Below are 22,513 nucleotides of genomic sequence, written 5' to 3'. Positions count from 1 at the left end.
TGCACTCCCTTGGAAGTGCTCCAGAGCAGCACACGCTCCCTCCTGCCCTCTGCCCCATCCCAGCCCATGCAAAGCCCAGCACCGCAGTGCCCTTCCACCTGCAAAGCAGCTTTGTGCTCCTTCCAAGAACTCAACACAAAGAGGACAGACAGGCTTCCATCTGACTGTTCTCAAAGTCGGGATGAAGGAAGAGTTTCAGCGCTGCCTTCCAAGCAGCCCTTTGTAGAGATGGGAGGATGGGTAAAAATAACTTGTAATTAGAGTCTAATGAATCAGCACCAGTTGTCTAGCCAACAGCACACAGCTCCCATGTGCTCACTCGTCGCCTGATGTTCCTTTCATCATGCAGGAGCAGCATGCTGGAGGATTCATGCTCACTGCCCCCACAAATGCTTCTCCTTGCACTTGCAAGGCTCAAACTCCATTTCATCCCAGATAGAAACGGGACACAGCTTTACCTGATGAGGAAGCCCAAGCCACCAGCAAGCCTGCCCCGCTCATAGAGCTGCTACACCTGGAAGCACATGAAAGCAGCTTCAGCTCACCCTGCCTTACCCATTTGCAAAGGTTTGCTGCAGCCAAGAATCGAGCTTCGTCAGCAAGGCCAAGCATTCTCTGTGGCACAGTGGGAATCAATTCAAACTACCCCAAAATTCCTTGGCAGCAAGCCCTGGGCTTCACGGCTGCATTAACTGAGTGCAGTTCCACAAAATGCTTCTCATTCCCACCCTGCCTTCAAAATACCCACACACAGCTCGGTGCCAGCCTGCTTTGGGACGCGGTTCTGCAGGGGAAGAAGGACACCATGGCTTCCTATAGAGTGGTGGAAATAAAGAGGCACAAGAGATGCATCTTGCCACAGCTCAAGTAACGAGCGCTCTGTGATATGGGAATCGAACCCCTGATGGATGCAGAGCAAATCTGCAACGTTTGCAAGGAGAAAAAAAAAGATGCGCTTGTTCTAACTGCATATTCCTCCTGAGATATGGAAATTAAGCTGGACTTTTTTCCTTCTTTCATCCTAATAAATTTTGTATTAGAGCCCATTTCTAAATCTTTCATTTAGCTCGAGGTTTCAGCTAAGCCAGAAGAGAAAACGGATTTTCAACTGAGAGCACAACCAAAAAATAAAACGAAGATCAAGTTTGGTTAGGAAAGAACAGAAAGAGTTGTGAAAAAACATTGCTTTGTTGACTTCCACTTTGCTTTATAAATATCAAGACTGACAAAACATCAGAAGCTGCTCTTGCTGGAGATGAACTGAGCATTTTCAGTCCACGTCCACATCCAACACAGGTCAACCAACTGATGACACGGTCGTGGTCATGGCCCAAACTCCTATTCCTGATTTCAACCCCTTCCTTTCAGCTCTAAACATGGGAAAGTCGTTGCCATGCCTTGGCTATGAACAGTGAATGGGCACAGAGAAAAGAGAGCCCAAGGAATGTGAAAGGTTCCTGATGGCCTCATCCCACTGCACAGGACAGAAAGCTGCTTCAGTGATATTGAGGGGTGTCCTGGGGACCCCAGATTTTGGTGTAGACCTGAGAGTTTGGCAGATCTAATTTCCACACTCAGAGTTCAGGCTAATTCATTTCTCTTATTGTAGCAACTCTCCTGAGCCCCACCATCGTTTTTCTGAACACATTATATTCTGTACCAAATAGTATCTGAGATAACAGCCATCTACTGCATCACATACCTCAACGTACTCTGACTGGACACACCATATCCATAGCAATGCTTTTTAGGGTTGGGTTTTTTTCAGTCTGCTTGGTTAAGGGATGCTAAAAACGGAGACCACAGAGAGATTTAGATAAGCATTAGCCATTAGTTACATTGCTACAAAGCACGTGGTCAAAAAAGGAAGCCTAAAATAAGCATTCAGGTTGGTTTCTCACTTTCAAGCTTGTTATTTTTGGCTAAATTCCCTGCATTTGTTTTAGAGCAAAGACCAGGTCAGAAGCTGACATCCCAGTGGAGCAAAGCATTTTCCTTTTTCTCTTCTCTCTCTTCTGATCCTCCCTTGTTCTGCAGCAGGAAGGCCACAGGCTATTTCCAGGGCAAGGATGAAGGTGAAATCCGTGCAGTGCTGCTTTTTATTGCACAGAAAACAGCACCAATAGAAGAAATTTCAGGAGCTGCTGCATGGAAGGACCAGAGCAAAACCATGTGCAGCCATGGGAGGTGGGCTTCAGGGCACTTCTATGAAGCCCAGTTGCAAGCTTCAGCTAAAAAGACCCAAACAAGACACTGACAAAATACCAGGTTTTGTTGGGCTATAAAGCAGATTTAAATTATTCGGTTCTCTGCAAAAACCCAAGCATCACTTCCAGCATGAGTATCACACCTGATGGGCTCTGCTGGCTTTACAATGATATCTGCTTTGGGATGCAGCACTCACATTTCCACAATTAGACACCAGTCTGCTCACTTCTCTCTTGCCTGTGTGTGTGGAAAGAGCACCCACAGGTTATGGCTGCTGGTTTGTGCACAGAGCACAGGAGGGATCCATCTGCTTGGACTGTTTCATAGCCATAGAATCGTTAGGGATTATTATGAACCATTATGATACAAGGGAACGGAGCTATGAGGGGTCTGGAGCACAGGGCTATGGGGGATAGGGTGGAGAAGAGGAGGCCCAGAGGAGATCTCACTGCCCTCTACAACTGCCTGAAAGAAGGTTGTTGCAAGGTGGGGGTCGCCCTCTTCTCCCGTGTCATCAGTGATGGAATGAGAGGGAATGGCCTCAAGTTGTGCCAGGGGAATGTCAGGTTGGATATTAAAAAAGTTCCTTCTCCAAAAGAGTGATCAGGCACTGGGATGGGCTGCACAGGGAGGTGGTAGAGTCAGCATTCCTGGAGGAGCTCCAGAAACATTTAGATGTGGTAAAAGGGACGTGTCTTAGTGGGGAAATACTGCTGGTAGGTGGATGGTTGGGACCGGATGATCTTGGAGGTCTTTTCTAACCTTGGTGGTTCTATGGTACTATGATTAATGTTGGAAAAGACCACTATGATCATCCAGCCCAACCATGCCCACCATGCGCACTAACCGTGTCTCTCAGGGTCACATCTCCACTTTGCACTTGAGCACCAGTGCATGAAGCCTCACGTCACCGGCCAAGCCTTCAACTCTTGAAGTAACCAAGAGAACAACGGGCTAAAAATCCAGATTTGGGATTTGTTGTGCAGAACCTAAGGCCAAATAAAAGCAGCTGTTGGGAAATCTTGAGAAAAACAGAAAATCTGAGTCTGGTTAGCCCAGTTTCAGGCCAAGTTGTGACATCACGTCTCACAGGTCTCCTCACGGAATAAGATGTTCTTTTTCTGGACTAATAATAAAGAACTTTAGCCCTGAATAGAGAAGACATAATATGGGAAAACACTTGTAATGCCTTTTATGAAGATTACACGTGGCATGCCCACATCACCTCCTTCATGTGGGCTCTGCGCCTGCCTGAATGCATCCCCACATGTTGAGTGACACAATGGTGGGGTTGTTAGAGCACCAAACAGAGGAGATTAAAAAATAACACAGAAGGCAGACAGGATTTGGCCTCAAACAAGTAAGGATGGCAACGGGCAGCTCTTCTCAAAATTCACCCTAGAAGAAGGATGGTGACAGCTCAGCCCTCAGTCCAGCAGATGATAAAAGCAAGACGACAGGGTGGAGGTGAGACGTTTGCAAGCCAGGCAAGGGATGCAGATGGACTATAACTGCTTTCACTGTGTTGTAAATGCTTTGTACCTTCAAGGAATGATCTGATCTGGTTTGGTTTGAGCACGTTTTGCCACTGGCCCCATTCCCCAGCCCATCTTGCGAGTGCTGGGCCTGTCCCCAGCTGCCCAGGAGACTGCCACCCCATTAGCAGTGAGGGAGGGGAGAGATGGAGAAATGCCACCAGGATGTGGCAAAAAGTTGGCACTGGACAGAGACCACCTGGAAACAGCCAGGGAGGGATATGAGGCACAGCGAGCCATGGGAGGACTGGTGAGAAGTGCTAATCCAACACAAATTTTATCATTTCCTGGAGGAAACCCACAAGTCTGGGTTTTTTGTGTGTGTTTGTAGGAATGACAGAAAGAAGCTAGAGCAAAATATATGATGATCATAATAGCAGCATCTTTCTCTCCGCATGTATTAAAGTAACATAAGGCCAAGATCCCACTTCCTTCAAGAGTTTTGACAGCGCCTTAGTCACCATTAAGATATTGATGTGGCATTATTTTCTCCCTTAGCCCTCTAATTTGCTCTCAATTCATTGTTCATGGGATTAAGCCCATTTTTTTTTTAATGAAAACACAAGAAAAGCTCAGTGACAGGAGGATGAAGGAAGTCTGTGCTATTCACCAGCCACCCAGCCACCCACATGCTATCTTAATTCATCAGCAGACAAAGCCAGCTCTTTGTCTTTGCAGCTCCTTCTATGCCATTCATTCACGGTGAGATATCGCTCCCAGTAATCAGAGCCTGCCTATATGGGAGGGGGGGAAAGAGACAAAAACCATCTAATCAGGCCTTAGACTTAGCCCCATTGTCACAAAGACAGCTCCTTTTTTAAAAACAATGTATATATAGCAATAGATCTCTATTAAGCACCCTTTCCATGCAAAGTTAGATGGTCCCTTATGTAACAGGCAGGCAGCATGACAATTTCTGCACTTACAGGACTTCATGCCATTCATAGCAAAACAGCTGAGCACCAGGAAAATAATCACAAACCCTCAAGAATTACTAAAGAAAGGATTCCCACAGCTGAAGGTTGCTTTAACCTTTGCATCTTCCAATACTTTGTTCTTCTGGGCTTAATGACCTACATATGTGGTTCGCAACTGCTAAGGGGTTAATCTCCAACCATTGTTTTAATTGGATCAACAGTTGGCCTTCCGCCACTTCCTTTGGAAAATTATTCCACGACCTAATAGAAATCAGTGCCAGAGAGTATTTTCCTGAGAGTACGTGCCAGAGGAAACACTATGGGAATAGATAACGACCCAAGTTTCACAAGGATCAAATATTGCAATTATTATCATCAGCAGCCAGAGCCATGACAGCTAAAACTGCATGTGGTCACACTTCCAAGGCTGCAACAGCTTGGGAACGACCAGCTAGTGGAAAAACTTACTTAAAAAGCAGAATCTTGAACCAATGAAGAAAAAGGGAATATGAAAAACAATAGCTAATTCTCGTTGTGCCATAATGCTTAACAGAGGTGCAAGCACAGGCACCATGAAGATCACAGAATTGTAGGGGTTGGAAGGGACCTCCAGAGATCATCGAGTCCAACCCCCTGCCAAAGCAGGTTCCCTACACCAGGTTGCACAGGTCACCATCCAGGCAGGTCTTGAACATCTCCAGAGCAGGAGACTCCACCACCTCCCTGGGCAGCCTGTTCCAGTGCTCCGAAGATCCCAATGCTTCAGATATTTTCTTAGTGAGTGGGGATAAATGTGGCTGAGCACTGAGTAGCCATTAGATTCTGCACTGCTCCATGTGCCTCAGCCCAAATCTCCATCAGTCCATCAGACGGGTAAGAAAAGCACTCTTCCCATGTGTTCCCACTCTGTTCCCATGTGCTGCTTTTTGTTAGAACTTACCAAATGACAAAAAAAAAAAAAAAAAAAAAAAAAAAAAAAGCAAAAATACAATTTAAACAAATCCTATCAGAATAGGATATCTTGTGTAACTCTTAACTGTAACAGAAGTGTCACTCCTTCAGCTCGAGGAAATCAAGTTTTCATATGCCTGCAGGCATCGCCCCAGCACCACACACTTGTGCAGCTCACCCAGTGCCTCCGTATGGCTCAACACGTGCCATGCTTCACAGGCAGCTCACGTGCTGCAAATTTGCTCAGCAAAAGACATTCTTCTGGATGGAATTTGGTGACCTTACGTTGAGCCCATAGGCGTTAGGAGAGGGAGTGTATCAGCAGAGACAGATTTTTGCAGGATTTTTTTTTAAAAACACTCACTGTACAGACATCACTACATTCTGAATGATGGCTGGTATAATGGCCTTCCATTACGATCTCTGTAAAGTGGGCTATGAATACATCCACGCAAATGCATACATGAATAGCGCATCTTGTTTTTTATTCTTGCTACGTGTTTATGTGTCTCATTACACAAGCAAGGGCTCACCAGTGTGAGCTGTCAGATCCTAAATATGATGTATGTGTTATTGTTTTAAAAATGATCCATGCACATGGACAATTTCTGGCTGCACTGCATGCAATACTCATAGTGGGAAAGGAGGAACATTTTAAGACGTCTTTACAAAGTTGGTATCACTGATGTGCAACCTGTAACACACATCACGGAGCTGAGGTTGACAAGTTTTGAATTTTAAGAGGGAAATTTTGCTGCCCTGGGAAAACCAGAGCATCTGAAACAACTTCTGAGAAAGTCCCTTTGGTTCCCCTTGCTCTAGCCTGCCTACCACAGACCCAGCAAGTCAAGACCATGCTTGAGGACACCAGAACAACAGCGGTCTTTTGATGACCCATGGGTTTGATTATGAGCAGAAATTCCCATTAGCTCTTCAGATAACCTTGGCCACAGCTTTGGCCTCAGCTGAATGCAGCCTAGGCTGTTTGCTCTACCCCTTCTTAGTCAAGAGCTCTTCTGCAAGTCCCAGCCCCTTGGATAATCCCCCATGGAAACATGTTCCTCTATTGCAGATGAGAACTCTGGGACTTTAGGGACAAGTCGCTTGCACAGGTTTCAAGCCAGAGGAATAAGCAGATGAGGCTAGAGCTGATAAAGAATACCCTTAATTAGTACCTCAAGCCTTGGTTTGTCTTCTTGCTTCACCAAAGGCTGAAACTCTCTGCTGGCACTTCTGAGACATTCTCGTCTACAGGCAGAAAGGCTAATTATTAATTAAAGCATAGCAATGCTAAGTGATGCCGGCATATTTCCGTCTGTCATACAGGATATAGCAAATAAGAGCAGCCGTGTCTATAATTAACACCATCCCAATGCTCTGCTCTTTGCATCACTAAACAGAGGTGGTGGGATGTAACTGAGTCCTCCACTCCACTGCTACACAGTGGTACCCTGACATTCTCTTCCCAGAAGGACATCTGAGCTCAGCAGTAGAAAAGGCCCTGAGCCACTTCAGTAATAAAAAGATTACAAGCTTGAATACACTTACATATGTTTGTCTCAGAGAATAAGCAAATGGCAAAACTCTGCTTAGAGCAGCTGCTGGGATCCACGCAGCTGGATGAGGTCAGCCCATGCTAACAGCATCTACATGTGTGTGTGCCATCCATCCTCTCTATGGGCTCTAAAACATACCCAATATTTCTCATCAGTTCCTGACAAGGGCAATGTCTCTGTGCCCGTTCTGCAGGCAGGGAAAAGAAGCACAAAGCAGACGAGTGACTTGATAGAAGTCAAGCCACATACAGTTGGCTATAACTAAACCCCAGCAAATCTTGGCTTCATTTCCATTGAACATTATTCAGTGTCTTCTCATGAGCAATTCCTTCAAAAAGCAGAAGAACATCAGCTCAGAGGGTATCAAAAGAGCCTCTATTTTGCAGAACACTTAAAAAGATGAGAAATGTTGGGTCAATGTTTTTCTCAAGAAGTTGCGACTCATCACCAGCACGGAATAAGTGCACCTCTGGCTTTTTGGAGGATTAAAAAAAAAAAAAGAAAGAAAGAAAGAAAGAGATCAGATCAGCCTGAAAATCACTAGGAAAAAATCTTTCTGCTGGGAAGAGGAGAGCCTCTGTAACTCTGCTGTTACGGGAGGATGATGGGAGGGGAGGAGAGGAACCACCGGGCTATGAAAAAGGAGAGTTGTCAAAGCCAGGACAAGACTGACTGTGTATTAATTCCAGTGGGAGTAGAAAGGAAATAGCTCCTGGCTTTTGCAGCTGGTGGGAGCTCCTATGCACAGTGCGTGCTGCACCCGGGTGAACCAGAAGCACCCTGGGGATGCAGAGCTGCTGCCAAACCCTGACTGCAAGCGGGGGTGGAGAGGGTTAGAGACAAAGAGCAAAAGGTGGAGAGCAAGTTGTCAGCCAGGAGGGCAGGAATCAGACTCGCACACAGCCAGCTGCAGGGAGCGTTCTACCCTGCAGGTTGGTCGGTCCCTCCAGCAAACCACAGGGACAAAGATCTCTTTAAAACTCACTTTGGGGCACAGGCAAGGTATGCAAAGCCTTTCAGTTTCCTGATCCCTGCAGCAGGCGCAGCTCAGAGGCAACGCGAAGGCGTCGCAACACTCTTCTCTCATTTGAGCCTGAGAAATCCACTCGTACACAGTGACATCTGAGGGCTAGAAAGTTCTACTAGCACCCAGAGGAGATGAAAATCTCTGCGGGGTGGATGCAGCCAGCACCCAAGCAGTACAGATACATACCAGCCTGGTGGGATGAGCCAGGCACCTTCTCCATTGCATTCAATGAGGATGGACCAGACAAAGCCAGAAGTCCGTATCAGGCCACTTTCAGTTCCACAACTCGTGTCCTGCTAAAGCCTCATTTACTTGGATCCTGTAAGCCTGTGTCTGTATATAACCATGTTGTATTCACCAATTGAGAAAATCACAGCCTAACAGAAAGGGAGAGAAGGGAAAACTCAAACAGCTTGCCCACACACTGATGGAAGGCAGAAGGCAATTGCTTCCCCCAAAATAAGACTTCAAAACCAACCAGCCAAAACTGCAAAGCAATCTGGAATCTGAAAGTCAAATGAGGCTCTTTGTAGCCCTCTCTCACCACAGTGAGAGCACCCAGCATCCCCTGATCAGCTCTACTTTCTTTAACATTTGCATGCATGCCTCCACGCATCCCACACTCACCACCTAGCTGGGTGAAGGATCTGAGAAAGAACCACCGTTCAGCCTTCCCCAGATGATTCAGAGCCTAAGGTCAAACACCAAAGCACCTCTGCCATTTGCAGAAGCGATATGAAAACTTGTGTCTTGAAGATTTACATCCCTCCCTCCTTCAAAATCCATTTCATTCTCTGACAACGTTGGTTTCAGATGGAACCAGAGCTGGTTTTTGCATACAACAATCCAACACCACCCTGTATCTATCCCAGAGGATCGCTACAATAGGTGGAACCCTAAGCCATGGACTAAAATCAGAGAATCATACAATGATTAAGGTTGGAAAAGACCACTCAGGCACCTAGCCCACCCACCAAACCACCATCACGGTGCCCACTAACCCATGTTCCTCACATAACTCAAATGAAATAACTCCACAGAGCCTTTAGACTAAGAGCTTTGGCCCAAAGACTAAGAGCTTGTCTTCAAGTGTTGGACTCTGACTGTTCCACTGGATGATCTTCACGGTCTTCTCCAACCTTAACAATTCTAGGATTCTAGGGGATGCTATCTGTGTGTATGCCTTGAAGCACAGAATGATGATGCCAGTTCTCACAGGACTTGCAAGAACCGATAGTCGTTAAGATTCTCACTCTGCCAAATGCAGTTGAAATTGGCCAACAGGTGCAAAAGACATGAGGAAGAGACTGATAGACAGCACGACTGCCAAAGCATCCATAAGAAACCAAGCTAAAATGTGTTAAAGTGTCTCACTGGTGCTTAGGTGGATGTGTGAGATTTGGGGTAGGCACAAGAAACAGGTTTGTTGCATAAGCTGGAAACAGCTATAGTCAATTCACGGGGTGAGGCTTCACTTTAGCACCCATTTTTTCAGTTTTTCTCCAATCTTTTATTCAAATAACTTCCACAAAGTGCTACCAATGCTCACAGGCAGGGCTCAGTTTCGCACCCAACTCTCCCACCAAGACCAACTGAAGATGTCAGTGCTCCTTGGGGTGCACCCCACGGTCTGTAACAGCGACGGGAGAGAGAAAAAAAAACCCAACGCCTTCCTCAGCTCTGAGCACAGGCACCCAGGGGAGCAGAGGGTGGAGAAGAGGGAGGTAGAGAAAATCCTGCTCTAAGCAGGATGGGTCACTGCTACTGGGTTGAATACGTGTACAAAACCTGAAGAAAAGGGAGTTTTCAGACTGGGATGCTCACTTTGCTCAGTGAAATCTACTGCCACGGTGCAAACACATAAATGGAACAACAACAGGGATCAGGCGTATTATTAATTCATATTCCATTTAGGTTACTATTTAGAAGTACTGTCTCAGTGCAAGCCTTGCTAGACGCTGTTCGTTTGTTTCTCTCCAAGAGCCACAAGAAAAAACGAGATTAGGTAATTGCAATGCGAGAAAGAAATACAATCAGTGATTTTATGAAATCTAGCCTGTCTCAAACCACAGTTTTGATATTGTTCATAAACACCATCTGCAGACTTGCCTTATAAACAAACATTACATTTCTATTTTGTAAAAATATCATTTCCTAATGAAAGAAAGATTTTCTTTTGTTTGAGGAACCAACAAAGCTGGAATCATTCTCATTCTCCTGCTTAGCAGCTCAATGGTTCTGCCTAAGATTTTTGAGAAACAAATTTAATCACTCATAGAGCGAGAGAAATTACCAGAGGGAGACAGATGCTAACCTGAAAGGCCCACAAAAGCATAAGTAGTACATAAATACTTGGAAAAGGGTATAAAGTTCCTGCCTGATAGCAAAGAGGATCCTTCAGAAGATGCAAGGATCCATTTTCCAACATTACACCGAGCATTTGGTGCTCAAGTTGTGTTCACAGACACCAGCACTCCTACGGCACCTCCGTGTGAGCTCACAGTCTTAGCTCACATATGAAGAACCCAATCCACTCAAATCTGACCCCCATGTCGCTGAGCAGATGTTCAGTAAATGGTGCTGTGCTGGTCATGGGTCTTTAAATTGCTTTTTCAAGCTCAAAGGTTTTGCCTCTGTTCCTGCACTGCAGAAAAACCTCAGTGGGAAACTTGAGTTGGTCTTCTCTTTACCACTTGTTGCTTAATATATCCAACCAAATCACCTTTCCTCTTTCCCCTTTGGTTACAACACTTTTCATCTTTCTTCCGAGGTAAACCAGCCTTTTTTTAGCATCTTAGCCCTCCTGTCTGCCATTGTTAGAGACACTTCAAGACAGCATTCATGACACCAAGCCGAGAGAGCACAGACTGATGTCTCAAACACTGCGATAAGACGGATTATTATTACCTAGCCTGCATTTTGTGCACTAAGTACTTTCTTCACTTCCCTCAGCAACGTGCAGAGCTGTCCAAGCAGTGTTCAAGTCTCCTCTGCAAAGCTCTGAGCTATCGTGAACCCTACAGCACCAGCACAGCAGAGAATTTCCTTTAAATCCCCTTTACAAAACACCTCTGCCCGTAACTGATCTTCTCTTTCAATGCATTTGTGCATTTTGCTAGCAGCCGAGCACCCACTCGGAGTATCTTCAGGAGTCTTGAATGAGCACCCATCTGTCCTGCTGACTAATTTCTATTGCAGTTCTCATTTTGCTCAAACACTTCCTCTCCCCACGGCTCGCTGACTAACAATGCCTCCTCTTTATTATTGAGAAGGAGAAACCTGGAGGAGTAAGCATGCCTCCGTAGGGCTGAATGCAACCTAAAATTCAGAGGGGATTTCCCACCAATCTCATGATTCAGTATCCATTTATTACGACCCGTGACATTTCACATCGATATCCGATCCAGGTGATTCATTAAGCAGAGGAGCAAACAGTGAGTTCGTACCGCAGCCCTCAAACCAAGGTTTTTATGGTGAAAGGAGGGATGTTATTGATACACCTCAATGCCAGAAACATAGCAAGGCATCATTCCTCTCTCATTATCGCCAGGAATAACCAGTGTGACTGCAGCACGCCTTGTTCCCAGCTATAAACTGCTTCATTTACGGAGTGCTGTGATCACTGCAATGTGGGAGAGAGAGAAATCGCCGCCTCTCTTGCTTACACACGCCCTGGGCACTCCATGGAGGAAGCTGAAAGTAATTGATGGGACAAAGCTGACTCAGAGAACGCCCTGGGTGACTACATCCCAAAGCACACGGCCCCGTGCTGAGCCTTCCAGCTCTGTGCACTCGCAAGTTAGGCATCAGTATTGGTGACTTGCAAATGGCAGCTTCGCCATAAGGCTGCCCCCCGAAGAAGTTTTTGCACCTCTGCAGGAGAGCAGTAGCACTGGGCAGCGTCAGAATCACACGATCCATAGACATTTTCTGAAAATGAGGTCATTTCCAGTGCACAGAGGCACATGAGGCATTCGTTCCCAGAAAATATATCATGCTACGCTAGGGAAAAAAAAGGCAGAAAGAGATCATTCTAGCTCTGACTTCATTACATCAGATTTGGAGGGGGTGAGGGAAATCTTTCACAATCTGCTCCGCAGAGCAGTGCCCCATGCTTGCACAGAGCACTGAGAGATCCTGCTTCCCTCGCCAGGCTCCCAAGTGCAAAGTCCACAAAGCAAAGCTGCAGTGCAGACAGCACCTCTCTGGATTCACAGAGCCTGCTGGCAATGGAGCACTCCACACCTCTCCTGCCACCCATCCCAGAGAAAATGGGTGACAACCCCCTGCGTGTCCACATAGGATCCATCAGCCACAGAACAAAGTAGGAAATCCTACATGCATCTTCTGGGCAGAGAAGTGGGGCTCTGCTGTGGTGAGGATGCTCTTTCAAGAAGCAAAAGCACTTCAAGGAATGCAGCTGCTTCCTTGCCTTCCCCAGTAGAATCAGATAACACACAGCAATTGGCTTTAGTGGGAATTACAACAACTGTGTGCACTTTCTGAAACATCTTGACATAGAAAAAGGCTCCATTATGCAGGCTACAAGGAAGCAAATGCCATGGAATGTGCGTTCTGGCTTCTTCCGTACAGAACAACCTGTTTATGTGGACTTTCCCATGACCACCTGAAGGAGTGGGCTGCCCAGCACTTCTCTGATAACCTCTCCACTGATCTGTAAATCCAGACAATGTATGATTGATGGCAAAGAACCAAGGAAAAGAAACTCAAAAACGAACACTGCTAGGTAGAAAGGCAACAACCTGCCTTTCTCACCCTCCCCTGTCAGGCACTGAAAGCATGGGGCTGGTCTGCTCCCTCGTGCATGCCCTGCAGCATGTCCTACTGAGATCAGGCTCCAGGCAACCTCCCAACACTGGATTTTTTTGTGCTTTCCCACCAGCAGTGCCTTCTGTGAATCACCTCCACCCCATGGAGGCAAAGTGACGTAAAAACCGAATCACAGGATCATGATTTCACATCACCCATGGGCAGGAGGGGAGCACGGCTAAATGAAAGCTCCTATTCAGAGCAGGGTGGGCTCACAGGAGGAAGCTTCAGAAATCAGTTCTCCAGCAACGTCCCTTCTTTGCCAGCAAAATGAAGTTGTCACCAAAAAGGCTGCTGCCATTTCAGGCTCACCCCTGTGGCCACCATGGCTGCAGAGGACATCTCTGTTCTTGCTGTCACCCTTCCTTCCTCCCATCCTCGTGGCAGACAACACTTGTAACCTCCACTCTCTGCTCTCCACTGACAACACTGGGCAGATAATTAGAATAAAAGGCTGAGCAGCAATAAAGAGCATTTCAAACACTAAGGAAAAAAAAAAACACAAAACAAAGCAGCTAAAGGTTCTGCAGGCGATACATCACCGCCCATCTGCAATATCAGTATGTCAGCGTCTGTCTGCCACAAACATTAGTCCATAAAAACAAAGGGATAAATCAATGGACCTGTACACCCAGGCATATTATCTCAGAGAACACTGCAGGGCTGCGGAGCTCCCTCTTTATTTGCTCAGCCAGAGCCATTCACTCTGCTTACAAGGCAATGTTACAGGATGAATTATCTTGCAAGTGCCTCACTATATCACCATATAAGCTTGTACAGCCTATGACAGCAGTTATCAAGTGACTTGGCATCTGAGCAGTTTGCTGCCCCTCTTATTGGCAATTTTCACATTTGTTTGCTTGTAAATGCCCCATCCCTCATCCTCCTGCAGGCCCACAGCACTTCCCAGCAGAGTTCCCAGCACCTTGCTAGGGGCAAGGAGCCCCAATCTCCATCCCCAGCACTGCTCAGAGTGATAGAAGACCATGGTTAGCCTCTGCCAATGTGCTGCAAGAGATAGGAGAAGCAGCTTTTCCCCCAGAAACTGTTTTAGCACCCTCTGCAATCAGAATTCTTCAGCCCCCAAGCAAGCCTGGCCCTACCTGTTTGACCTTGCCCACGGGCTATTTATCTGCTCTGCATTCCCTTTGTTTTACCACTTCCTAAAGAGCCAACTTGAACTTTTGCAGAAAAGCACTGCAGCGTTTACCTTCCCCTCTATGGGGATGCCCAGGATCAAACCAACAAAGCCTGGCACTGAAATCCCATTGGAGCCCCTAGGGTTCCCACCAGGCAAAAAGGAGACGGTGCCAGACCACAGCTCTGATGCACACACACACACACACACACACACACACACACACACACACACGGGTCCTGCTTCAGGAAAGACAACCAAGAAGAATGAGTTTTGCATAATGACGTGCGATGGGGAGAAAAAAGGAAGCAGGACCTGCTATAATTAGAAAGTGCTGACGCCCCCGAAGGCGGCTGCCTTGGCCCACGCATTTCATCACAGGTCGGTGCTCGGCTATATTTACCTGCTGTCAGAAGTGTTTGACTCGAGATGGGACGCAGAAAACCCCACCAGGATGTGGTGAGAGCGAAGGGAAGTTCACAAGATGTGATCTCTAACTGACATCACTCTGAAGCACATCTGAAACTCAGATGCTTTTGGGGGTTGGTTTTTTTTTTTTTTTTTGTTTTTTTTTTTAAGGGCAAATTTCTTTGAAAAAATAAAAAAGAAAAAGGGAAAGAAAAAGGAAGAGAAAAGAACGCGTTCTTAAAAATAGCTGCATCAATAGCACAGTGCAGGGGCAGCAGGGATGTTTGCTTAGCAGCTGAGCCCTTCTGAACATGCTGGGAAGGAGGACCATGCGCTCACTGCAGTGCAGTACTGCCAAGTGAGCCCTGCTGGGCACAAAGTGTGATCCTGGTGACATCTGCCCATGGGCTCTGCACTGCATTTCCCTTCAGGTCGGGTGGGGAACACCATTCAATGCTTTGCAGATGATGATATACAAGGAGCAATAGGGGAAGAGCTCCCAGCACACTGCTGGGGGCAACAGGACCACTGCTCTGGTTGGGAAAGTGGACTCCTCTTGTCACATTTTTTCCCCACCTGCTTCACTCACCTTCAGCCTTACTGTTGATATCCGTGTTTCATGGCTGGTTTCCATGCTGTACAGCTGATAGTGATAGGACAAGAGGGAATGATTTTAAACTAAAAGAGGGGAGATTTAGGTTAGATGTGAGGAGGAAATCCTTTACTCAGAGGGCAGTCAGGTGCTGACACTGCTGCCCAGACTCTGGGTGCCCCAGGCCATCAATGGGCAGCACAACCTGGTCGGGGGCACTCATCCCTGGCAAGGGGTGGGAGCTTTGAGGTCTCTTCCAACCCAATCATTCTGTGGTTCCATGGCTCTATGAGTCAGCATTTCCCAGAACCAGCATCTGTGAAGAACACAGCAGCATCACAAAGCCTGTCTGGCAGCCTTGTGTTGAAGCCATGGGCACACGTGGCCATCAAATCCTCTTCCTCGACCTATTTTATCCCACACTATTAACTTGGAGTGGCACTGAGTTGAAGCCAAGCCTGAGAAACAACATTCTGAGGTCTTCCAGTGAGAAAAAAAGGCTCACATGGGGGTCTGCTGCTTTTTGAGTGCTGAAGAAAATATCCAGCAATGATAAGGATGAAGGATAGAGCCCCTGGAGTGGGGGGAGGGCACTGAACACGTTTCAATATCCTTCATACTGACCAGTGACTCCAAGGGAAGAACATCACACTTCACTCCTCAATGGCTGGTGCAGGGATTAACAACTGAAGCAGATCCAAGAGCTTGGCAAAGCAAGCATGAGTAAAACATCATACTTACTCATCTTGTTACTTTTGGCATAAAGGTTAACGCTTTTCACTCCATTTTGCACCTTCTAGTTTGAGCCAGTCTTCTATTTATACTCAATGCCCACTTTAGGGCATTTAGAGCTCTAAGAGCTGCCTATGTCTCCTGAGGAGCTACTAAGAGCATTCAATGTCTGGACTTAAACTTGTAACCCGATGTTCTTTTAATTGCATCACAAATCTCACTCCAAATTATTGTGCCTGCGTCCACACAGAAAGCATGATCTAACATGAAAAAGTATCCGTGGCTAATTCTCAGCCACCAGCATTAAATAATTTCACGGTCTCTGATGTACAAACAAAAATGAGAAAGGCCTGGAAGTCACAGTGCCTCAGCTCCATCCATAATGTGATTAACACAAATGAGACCAGAGGCAAAGAGGCCAACCAGGGACTGTTTATAAGGATGGATAGCAATAGGACAGGGGGGAATGGTTTTAAACTAAGACACCCAGGTTTAGGTCCAGTGGTTGGTGACCCTGCACATAGCAGGAAGGCTGAAATTAGATTATTATTATGGTCCTTTTCAACCCAGGCCATTCCATGATTCTATGAGCAGGCGGGACAGCAGATCACACATCTCCAGCCCGCTGCCTAGGGGGCAAAACAATCCTGGAAATTGAAAACCACACAGCATCATCACTCCTCCAACCTCATGCTGTTGGGTGCTCTCATGTCCACACTCATCCCCATAAGTACAAAGCTGTGACCTATAACCATCCCCTCAACGCTGACTCCCAGATTCCTCCAAGTCTCTGCATCCAACCATGATGAAAATCATTTTCTCGGCACAGCCCACCAGAGGCACAGCCTTTCCTACACGTTCACACAGTGAAGTCCCATCAGCTTGATTCTCACAAGCACGTTATGCTTTTGTCCTTGACAAACACAATCCTGTCATTCAATATTGTGCCACTTTGAGCATCTCACCTTCCACTACCTCCTTTATAGCATCAAACAAGAACTGCTTGTCACTATTTTCAGGGCCCTTCCAACACCCCCAGCCCAATTTTTCATGGCCTTGTTCAATGGCAAGGTCAAAATTCTTTCAATGGACTGATCCACGAAAATATCCACTGCTGCTTATCTGCATTACAATACACACACACACATATATATATATATATATATAAACACACGCATGTATATGTATAAATATATACATCCTTCTGCTTCTTCTAATCTGCTTCTTCAAAAGGATGGAACTGAGGCCATCTGTGAGACACAGCTTAAAAAATACAAGGGAAAAGAAAAAAGAGCAGGCACACTACAGCGTTAGTTATTTATAGGTAGCCTTCAACAACTGAACATTATCTCTTCATCAAGATCCTACATCGGAAATACTAAGCACCTATCACATTCTGGAGAGATGTAGCGTTGGAAGGTATGGAGAACAGCGTAAGACATAGAGTGGAAAGATCTGTGCTTAACTACAAAGAAAAGAGAGCTCTGTAATACTGCACATTGCCTTTTGGAGAGGAAACCAAAGGCTCAGCCACAGACCCGTGCAAGAGGTCTTTCTTTGAATTTCACTCGTAGCTAAAAAAAAAAAAAGTGTTCTGCTATTTGCCAGAGCTCTCGTCTTTGCCACGATGTCCCGATGAAAGCCAGAGCCACACAAATATTTCCACAGCTGCTCAAAGTGTTTGCTGGATTGTAAGGTCACATATAGGACACCACTTTAGTCTTAGTATAGAGTCTGTACGCTAAAAAGGAAGAGTTCATACCAAGATTTTTTTCTTTTTGGCACTGGTTGGCCTCATTTTCAATGACACCCATTGACCAAAGCAAAACATCTCCCACCACCACCTCCAGGAATCCATACACATGCCAGGTTCTGTGAATGAAGATGTGTTCTTTCTCTTCCTTTGCACAGCTTCCCTCCTCCATCCCAAGTTCTCCACCCGCTCTCTGGCTCATAGGAAAGGCAGCATCAGCCTAAATAACCCAACACTAGAATTTGGAGCCCAAGTCAGATGGCAGTCAATGACAGATGATTTGCATGAAGTCATTTGGGGGTTTTACGGTTTATCTTCAATAGGCCAGGAACTTCACATTTTAATTACAAGTATTATTGTTTTATCAAGCTTCACCCCAAGCTACCTGGAAAAACAAGTAATACAGACACATAGACATTTGCTGATAAGCAGTGATTAATTCCAGGAGAGGCAGAAACACAGATAAAACCACTTGTTCATGAAGGTAGGCTGGCTGTGCTATCTCCTTGTGTGCCCCTTTCATCTTTGGGGCACTCCAAAGTTCTGCAGACCTGGTGCTCTCCAGCCAAAGCCCTGGGGCTGTGTTGGTGCGTTTGTCACACCAGAGAAACTGGCATGCAGGTGAAAATACTTGAAGGCTCTCATTAGAGCACTGATTTCATAGATAAGAATCAAGTCTTGCTTAACCCAATCTAACCTCAAAGCGGACCTTTCCACTTCTCTATAGCAAGAGACGTTATGCAAGACAAAACTTTGCCCACTCTCACATCAATTTTCCCCTTTAAATTAGGGAGGATGACTCCTGCAGTTTAGAAAGCAAGAACCTCTAATTGGGTTTCTTTCATCTACGTTAAGGCTTTTGATATTGTCATGTGCTTAAAGAATGTGATCAGTGGATCAGGCACAGCAGAGGATTCCCTGCAACTGTTCACAGACAAAGGAACCCAGGAACTGCTGCTTCCAGCTCTCTGAAGGAAGACTGTACAGTCACAGCTCCAAGAAAGAACGCATTGTGAAGGCTTGCAACGCTCTGCCCTCTGAAGAAATAATGGAGCATTTTATTTTCCTCTATTTATTCTTATTTTGTGTTAAACACAATGCAATAAAACTATACTGCTTATCAGTGGGGCGGTGAATTTACCCCCATTCCCTAATGTAATCTGGATAACGCAAGAGAGCAAGTCTTAGCAGAGGCACATTCCTGCAATCTAAGATTGCAGTTCTGCTGCTGTTCAAGAACGCAAAGCTCTAAGATCCAGAAGTCAGAAAAATCCAGAAATTGCAATAGAATATGGGATTTCTCCGTCAGACAACTGATGTACACTCAGTGATACAACAAAGTGATTTGAGACACCAAAGAGGAGCCTTGTGTAAAAACCTGACCAAAGACAAATCACTGTCAAAACTCCTAAAGCTTTCAAAAGCTTTCTGTCTGACTGTGAGTTGACTTTTTCTTTTTTAATTAAAAGCTTAATGGTTTACTATGTGACTGTCAATTCTCCACAACCCATGCTGCATAGCAAAATCCTGCAGTGAAATTGGCAAAAAAAGCTCTTACATCCATGACAAGAATGTGGGGAGGCAGGGTGAGGGCATGCCAAGGAGGAGTGCAATAATCATATTTTATTGTTATTAATGAAGCCATTTGTATGAGATGAGAATCTTCTGGTGTACCTTCATCTGAAACCTGAATCCTGTCTTTGTGGCATCAAAATTAGTAGCTGCAGAAATGAAGATGCCATCATAGAATGTACATCCTGTGTCAGGACAAGCACAGCTCTGAGCCTGAGCTGCATTTAGACCCTAAGTGAGAGAGAGGAGATTTATTCTTTCTTAACTAGATTCTTTCTAATAGTGAAATAAAGACTCTTTGAGCCAAATTCTGTTTCCAGCTCAGTATTTCAGCTTCTTAGGACCTACCAGATCCCTGGTGTTCATGGGAATAAACATTAATAGAACTTACTCTAGATTTTATTTGCCGACTTTGGCAAATATCAGAGCTCTAATACCTGGCAAATGTCACTGGGTCACCATCATAAAGTCACCTATTAAAATAGATGTGACTGATAAGCAGATGAGAAGCTCCAGTTTAAGTTTATCATCACAGCAGGGTGGCGTGGAAAGAACAACTAAGGCTGGATCAAAATGTGGGAGAACTGTTTCTGAAGACAATCATCATCTTCCAGACATCAGACGATGTCTGAGCTCCTCGAAAGTACTTTGTGCTATAAATAAACTGCAATAGTTTTGACAAAGCCAGATTTTAAAGTCAAAGCAGGTAGAACACAATTCACGCACCACTGGCAAATTTGCACAAAACTACATTGTTCTTCACCAGCAGAAAATATGCACACAAAAAAAAAAAACAAAAAAACAGTTCAAATATGCTTCGATGTCACTGCTGCCTGCTTACATGGAAAGGAAAAGGCTCTGGCCCAGAGGGTGGTGGGCATGGAACAGGATGCCCAGGGCAGCGGGCACAGCCCTGAGCTGATGGAGCTCAGGGAGAGCTGGGACACCACTCTCAGCCATAGGGCTTGGATCGTGCTGCGTGGAGCCAAGAGCTGGACCTGGTAATCCTGGCTGCCCAAGGAGACAGCAGAGCCACCATCCGCAGAGGTGTTCCAGAAGCACGGAGGTGTGACACTGAGGGATGTGGTCAGAGAGGATGATGATATGGGTTATGGTCAGACCAGAAGATCTTAGTGGTCTTTTCTAACCTTCATGATTCTATGATCCATATGGTTTCTTCCAACTCAATACTGACTATGGTTCTACGATTCTAAGACACAGCATAAACCCATAGGCCATATCCAACATTGAAATAAAACTCTCATTGAGAACTAATTGACAGGACTGTGAAAAGTCTTTCTAAGCTATTACAGGACCAGTCTCTGACATCTACTCACATTTTCTGAACATTTCTACTGAACAACTCTCACAAAGAAAGTCACCATCATGAGACTCCTGCACCAATATTTTCCCCTGCCTTTCTTCCCAGCTCTTCCCATTCTCAGCCATCCCAGAGAATGGGCCCATGCACAGCCCACGCGTGCCCCAAGTACATTCCAGTGAGCCCACAGGGCTCTGCACTGCATCAAATCCCATGGCTGGAGGACTCTGCTGATGATCCTTGGGGGTCCCTTCCAACACAAGCCATTCTACAATTCTATGACTCTGGTCTTTTCATCCCCACAGTTTCCTTCCAAGGGCTGCCTTGCCCACTGACAGGATGGCTGTGAATTGGCACAGTTCGCCACTCAGCGTGAAAAAGCTTCAACAAAGCTGTGTCAACACGATGTGTTTACTTACTCCCATTCTATTTATAATATTTGCTCTGAAAGAAACAGTCAGCCTGCGTCCTCCAGGGGATCCTTTGGTGGTTGTAAAAGATATTTTGGGATGAGGGTTTAGGTTTGCAGGGATAACACAGCCCTTCAGGCCTGTGCTTCCCCTGTCATTTACCGCTTTGGGGGTCCCATGACTCCAGGCTGATTTACATTGCAAGTCATCTTTAAAGCCTTCCAAAACTATTTTTAAAAGGCTTCCTTATATATCTCTTGAGACTGGACTCTCTACATCCTATGTGTGATCATAATCTCCAAAGAGTAATTCTATACTTTCCCATTTTCATGCCAATGTTCCCTGTTTTAAAGGTTTTGATAACTAGGCACAAGAAGCAGCAATTGCTGCTCCTAAACCACCAAGCTGACCCAATGCTTAGGAAATTCTGAACGTTTGAGGAGCACAAGAAACCAGAGGTCCTGGAACAGTGAGGGACGTGCCAGAATTCTGTAACACCAGGAATCTTCTTACAAGTTAAAAATGACCCTCAATGTAAACCTCAAGTCTGAAATTAGAGAGCATCTTTATAATCCCATGTGTAAATGCACTTTGTACAGCTGTGATTGTAGCTGCAACGTTTAATAACCGTCCTGTGCAGAAGAGAAAAGAGGAAACTGTGCAAAGTGTCTCACAAAGCAGCACAACAGAAAGCAGTGAGGGGCTCAAATCAGTTCCTAATTTTTTAAAAAATTATTCTAATGACATTGACTGAATTCATGTGACATCCACTGAATACTCATTTCACAATTAGCGGCCTCGCCTAAGCAGCTTGGCACTCTTGATAATTAACAAAGTACTTCAAGGAGAATATTTTCTCCATGAGAGCCATTTGCTTGGCATAAACTGTCCTCAGAGATGCCACCATACCAATGATGACAAAGGTCAGGGTGACCAGCCGAGATGGCAGCTTTACCTCGTGCCTGAATTCAGGAGAATGCACCATCTCTACAGATATTGCTCCCTTCAGCTCTCATACAGCCTGCTACCCACATTTACAATAGCTTTTTTTTTCGCCCCTCTTAGAGGCCACTTTGAAGCATCAGTCTCTCAAGCAGGGCTGCCATGCCCAGCATACCCAGCCAGCCATCCCCTCTCACCTATCTGTCTCTCGACTAAAGCCGATTAGCACAAAGGAGTTAAGAGCTAGAGCCAATAATGGAATGAAGATGAGATCCAAAATAGTGTATAATTACCTGAAGTGCAGCGTAGGAGGTTTTTAGGGCTAAATTCAGGAAAACAATGCAAAATCCACCTCTTCCACGAGCTTCAGACAAAAGTGATGAGATTTCTAGAAAAAAGCCATATCCATAGACACCCCTCCCCCCCCCCCAAGCACAGCATTACCTCCAGAGCTCAATAGGTTCAAACAGGCCTTTTCCTCCGTCATTCTCAAAAACTGCATACAACAAAATAACGAGCGAAATAAATCAGATCACCCAAGCAGGGAGCAGGGCTACCAGCACCATGTCCAGGAGGCTTTTTGAGGTCCCCAAGGAGGAGACCCCAAAACTTCGCTGGGTC

At 45.7% G+C, this 22,513-nt stretch overlaps 1 protein-coding gene across 2 annotated transcripts in view; it reads right to left on the bottom strand.

Annotated features, from left to right (window-relative positions):
- The window catches only part of HIVEP3 (HIVEP zinc finger 3), a 221,902-nt gene that overhangs the window by 129,195 nt on the left and 70,194 nt on the right, over positions 1-22,513 (bottom strand). The gene's annotated exons all lie outside the window — the stretch shown is intronic.

This window comes from Tympanuchus pallidicinctus, unplaced genomic scaffold (assembly GCF_026119805.1).
Source record: "Tympanuchus pallidicinctus isolate F22 unplaced genomic scaffold, pur_lepc_1.0 scaffold35, whole genome shotgun sequence".
Classification (NCBI taxonomy): Eukaryota; Metazoa; Chordata; class Aves; order Galliformes; family Phasianidae; genus Tympanuchus; species Tympanuchus pallidicinctus.
The sequence above is the reverse complement of the archived record's forward strand: the minus strand, read 5'-3'. Positions and strand labels throughout refer to the sequence as shown.